The 5,727-nt window shown below is 38.2% G+C and overlaps 1 pseudogene; it reads left to right on the top strand.

Annotated features, from left to right (window-relative positions):
* Nucleotides 1–713: 713 nt before the first annotated feature.
* Nucleotides 714–5,460, top strand: LOC149554651 (pentatricopeptide repeat-containing protein At2g13600-like; annotated as a pseudogene).
* The last annotated feature ends 267 nt before the right edge of the window (nucleotides 5,461–5,727 follow it).

Raw genomic sequence — 5,727 nt, forward strand, 5'->3', positions numbered from 1 at the left:
AACTTAAATTCATCTATTAAAATCCTTAAAGTTATCTTTTTTAGAAAATATATTTTCACCAATTATCTTTCTCCATTGAAATTGAAATTCCAGAGAGCATATACAATCTTCCCAGTAAACTCTCGTTCGTAATTAGGACACTAGATCATGCCTACTAAGGGAGAGGACCCAGTAGTTGTGTGCATTCCAATAGTTGTGACAGTAGTTGTTAACTTAATACCCATACTTGTTGATTTAATATCCAACATTTTTGACAAGATTGCACCAATGGATGTGACTTTAAAGTTGTTTTTGTTAATGATGATTACCCATAAGTGAATGAAAAGTGCCCCTTTTCCCAAAAAACAACCAATAGTGTGATGCCACGTCAGCTGCACAAGTATGGGGTCTCCAATGCACTATGATTGGTCTCACTTTTTTTTTGGGTTGTTTTGGACACTTTGACAAAAAGCATGTTGATGTGGCATCATATTTGATAATGTGGCTCTAAAACCTTAGTTATAAGCAGGGGACTTGCCAAGTAAGCTACTATCAAAAAATGAGAGTGATTTGTAATTTCCACATAAGATTTTGAGAAGCACAAAGTTAGGGTGCACAACTACTGGATCCTCTCCCCTACCTGTGAATGCCAAAATTATAAATAGTTTAATCATAATAAGAAGATAAAAGGTATTGACACAAAATGCTCCCATTTTTCATTTTCAAATCATAGAATGTACGCCATAACTCATCTCAAAGTACTCTGCACATAAGGTCATTTGGAGGCTGTACAAATTCTTCTTAATAAACCGATTCCTTGAGTAGACTCTTCTACATACCTCAATCTATTACAGGCTTGCATTACCTAGAAAGCGCTTGTGAGAGGGTAAGAAAATCCACTCTCACATAAGTGACAAAAGACTACCATTTTCCACAAACACATTTTTACAAAACACTCTTATCAACATGTACGACGAGTGTGGAAGTCTGGTGGATGCTCGAAATGTTTTCAACTGCATGACTGAGCCAAATGTTTTCTCATGGAATGTGATGATTGCAGCTTACAGAAGGCAGGAGTTTTCAAATGAGGCATTGGCATTGTTTTCTCAAATGCAACAAACAGCTGTCCAGCCTGATCAGTTCACTTTCTCTAGTATTCTACCAGTATGCACTAACATGGCATCTGTAGATCATTGTGTGCAGATCCACGGAAAAGTTATTAGGTGTGCGTTTGATTATGACATAATCGTGATGGCAACTCTAATAGATATGTACGCAAAATGTAAAAGAATGCAGAAAGCACGTGAACTGTTTGACAAAATACCTGCACCAACTGTCATCTCACGGAATGCAACCATTTCTGGATGTACCCAAAATGGACATGTTATAACAGGGGTGTAGATTTTTTTAAAAATGCATTTGCTAGGCATAAATCTAAACTCAGCAACGTTTTCCATTATCCTCCCACTATTTGCCAAAATAGGGTTTCTTGAACAGGATATGGAGATCCATAGAATAGTAATAGAAAGTGGGTTCTTGTCGGATGGTGTAGTTGTAACTGCCCTGATAGACATGTATGTTTAATGTGGAAGGTTGCAGAAGGCAGATGTATTGTTCGACAAAATGCTTTCGCGTGGAATGCAATGATTGTGGGATATGCACAAATGGGTTCGTGGAAAAGGCCTTCAAGAATTTTCAGCAAATGCAAATGGCAGGTGTAAAGCCAGATTCAACAAACATAGCCAGCATTCTCCCAACTCGTGCCAAACTTGGGGTTTTGGAACAAGGTATGGAGATCCATCAAAAGTAAGGTTTTTGTCTGACGTGGTTGTGACGGCACTCATAGACATATATGGAAAATGTGGGAACATACAGAAGGTACGCAAATTGTTTGACAAAATGCACAATTCAGATGTGGTGTCGTGGAATGCAATTGTAGCAGGTTGCACACACAATGGTGTCCTTGACGAGGCCTTGAGGCTTTTTGAAGAAATGCCTCAACGAGATGTCTCGTGGACCGCGATCATTGCTGGGTATGCACAAAATGACCCTGTTGAAAAAGCCTTGGAATTTTTTAACCAAATGCAACAGGCAGGGGTGAATCCGAATTTAGCAAGCTTTGTCAGCATCCTGTCTGCATGTGCCAGAATTAGAGCTTTGGAACAGGGTATGGAGATCCATCAAAAAATTGTCGAAAGGGGGATTTTGTCAGACGTAGTTTTGAATTCCCTGATAGACGTGTATGCAAAATGTGGAAGCATGTCAAGAGCTCATATATTGTTTGACAGTATACGGGATGCAGATGTGATTTCATAGACTGCGATGATTATTGGGTATACCCAAAGTGGCGTTCTTGACAAAGCTTTGAGTCTTTTCAAAGAAATGCCGAAGCGAAATGTGGTCTCATGGACTGCAATGATTAGGGGATGCGCACAGAATGGACTTTTTGATAGAGCCGTAGTGCTATTCCAGCAAATGCAAATTGCAGGTATAAGACCGGACTCAGCAACCCTTGCCAGCATTCTCCCAGCTTGTGCCAAACTTGGGGTTTTGGAAAGGGGTATAGAGATTCATCAAAAAAAAATTGAAAAGGGGTTTGTATCTGATGTGGTTCTGAATGCTCTTATAGACATGTATGCAAAATTTGGAATTTTGCAGAAAGCACTTGAATTGTTTAATTATATGCGCCAACCAAATGTGACTGCATGGAATATAATAATTGCAGGATATGCAACACACGGTTATGGCAAAGATGCACTCAAACACTTTGAGTTGATGAAGTACCTAGGAACCAATTCCAACCATGTTAGCTTCGTTTGTGTTTTATTTGCATGCAGCCACACGGGTTTAGTGGCTGCTGGCTGTAAATACTTCAATAGCATGACCGACGATTATTGTATCATTCCTACGATCATTATGTATGCATGGTTGACCTTCTTGCCCATGCTGGCTATCTTGAGGAAGTCTTAAATGTTATCATCAAAATGCCTCTAAATCCTGATGTAATGATCCCATCTTTTGGCCTTCATGTTCTCCAAAATCTAAGTGGAGGATAAGAAAAATTAAAGTCATTCAATTAAAAATTAAAAGGTGACTTTGTATTAAAAGCTTTTAAGGTATGTATTAATTATTGGAAGGACAGAAGCCTCTCGTGATTTAATTAATTATTGTTAAGGAGGAATTTTTAGGGTATGCATTAATTATTGGAAGGACGGAAGCCTCTCGTGATTTAATTAATTATTGCCAGGGAGGAATTTCTAGGGTATGCATTAATTATTGGAAGGAGGAAGCTTCTAGCTCTTGCAATTAATTAATGTTTAGTTCCTTCCAGAAGGATGAAGAAAAGGATAAATAGGACTGAAAGTTTCATTGCTGATCATCGGATGATTATGACTTGCATTTGATAAGAGCTTGGATGTGTGAATCACACTCCTTTTGGCAATAGAGGATGTTCATTCTCTATTGTAACATTCTAGACGTCATTCCCTTAGGGTTTGGCCTTTGGAATACATCTCTTTGTACTTGATTGCAGCATTTTTAGAATTAATATAATTTCAGCAATTGATTCAGCTTTTGGGCATTCCTGGGTGTCCATTACAGTGGTATCAAAGCTATTAGTCCTGCCATTATGTGGAGTTCTTATAGGGAATTTGGAACAGCGAGATAAAGGGAAAAGAGTCTGACAAAATGTATACCAGTCCAGATCAAGAAAATGCAATGCTTAGGTTACTTAGTTCATTAGAGGAGGGGCAGCAGATGCAACAGGAGCATAATAGGCGAATGGATATGATGTTGCAACTTATGGCTAGACAGATGGGCATCAATATTGAAGACTAGTATGTTGCTCCAGTGCAAAAAGAAGTTGTTTCATCAAGTGGGATCGAGACACATATAGAGCCACTTAGCTATGATGCTGGTGATATGGAGTCCATCGATGTGGGATTAGAAGAATGCAAGGATACTATCATATCGGCAACCACTTCTATGTCAGTTGAACCATCCAATGAGGAGTTTGGCAGTATGCATGCAATTTTAGATGTGTGTTCTGATGATAGTACACTTGTTATTGCTAATGAGGTGAGCAATATAGTGACAGAGTCATATTATACTATCGATCAACAAAGTGTTAATGTTCACTCTTGGGATAGTACTATGTTCAACATGGATGCAACATTCTCTTATGACAATTTGATGTTTTACGTTGATGTTGATCATTCACTTGAGTGGAGTTGGGCTCAGTTTTCACCATCTACAAAGATTCAATTTTGTGTTGCAGCAGTTGGGAGGAAGAGGTTTCATAGATCTTCTATGGAGCCGCCTTCTGGTGACATCCAGACTTATACTTTTTCAGCACAAGTTTTGAGAGCTAACTTGCAGGACATGTGGTTGGTCTTAATGATGTTCATTTGCAGTTTGTTTAATGTCCATATGGATATCACATATTACTTCAATTGGGATCCAGGTGGAGGTTGGAGTTCATTATGTTACTTAATTGCTTGAGAACAAGCAATTTCAAGGAGGGCGGATTTGTAATGATCCCATCTTTTAGCCTTCATGTTCTCCAAAATCCAAGTGGAGGATAAGAAAAATTAAAGTCATCCAATTAAAAATTAAAAGGTGACTTTGTATTAAAAGCTTTTAGGATATGTATTAATTATTGGAAGGATGGAAACCTCTCGTGATTTAATTAATTATTGCTAGGGACGAATTTCTAGGGTATGCATTAATTATTGGAAGGAGGAAGCTTCTAGCTCTTGCAATTATTAATGTTTAGTTCATTCCAGAAGGATGAAGAAAAGAATAAATTGGGCTGAAAGTTTCATTGCTGATCATCGGATGATTATGACTTGCATTTGATAAGAGCTTGGATGTGTGAATCACACTCTTTTTTTGGCAATAGAGGATGTTCATTCTCTGTTGTAACATTCCAGACGTCATTCCCTTAGGGTTTGGCCTTTGGAATACATCTTTTTGTACTTGATTGCAACATTTTTAGAATTAATATAATTTCAGCAGTTGATTCAGCTTTTGGGCATTCTTGGGTGTCCATTACACCTGATGTGGTTGTCTGGATGTGTTTGCTTGAATCTTGCAGATCACATACTAATATAGGGCTAGGAGAGTTTGTTTTTGTTGCAAGACTCTTTTTGAATTGCATCCAAAAGATTCTTCTCCTTATATTCTTCTGTCAAACATTTATGCAAAAGCAGGCAGGTGGGATGATGCTAAAATGGCAAGGAAATTGATGAATGTAGTTCTTATTTTCGTTTAGGAGATTCACATCCAGTAATACTGGAGATCTACGAAAAATCGTCTTGTGAGATGAAGGCAGTGGGATAAATCCCAATCAGCAGACCTGTCTTCAATGGCGTCAGAAGGATTGCCATAAGAAGTTGGCAATTGAATAGCTAAAGTTATGATGAGCTTCGGCCATGCCAAATTGCTTCGATCTTTATCTGCAAGTTGTTGCGAGAGAAAGTTTCGGGAGAAATATGAACCATTTTGATTATTCAAATATGGACAATGTCCTTGTGAAGATTATTGGGGATGTTTATGCTTAGTAAAGCAGGTCTATCAACAAAGGTTGCTACCAAAAAAAGATGCAGCATGTCACTCTTGCAATTTGCTGAAGTTTAAAGCTCTATATTATAATACAATGTACGACGCATGGCAATGAACATTTTTCCACAAAGTCTGCTTTTGCACAGAAAGCCCGAAGGAGGAGCTGGAAGAGTTTGAAATATCAAT

This window comes from Cupressus sempervirens, chromosome 5, assembly GCF_028749045.1.
Source record: "Cupressus sempervirens isolate cs-2001-9-10 chromosome 5, ASM2874904v1, whole genome shotgun sequence".
NCBI lineage: Eukaryota > Viridiplantae > Streptophyta > Pinopsida > Cupressales > Cupressaceae > Cupressus > Cupressus sempervirens.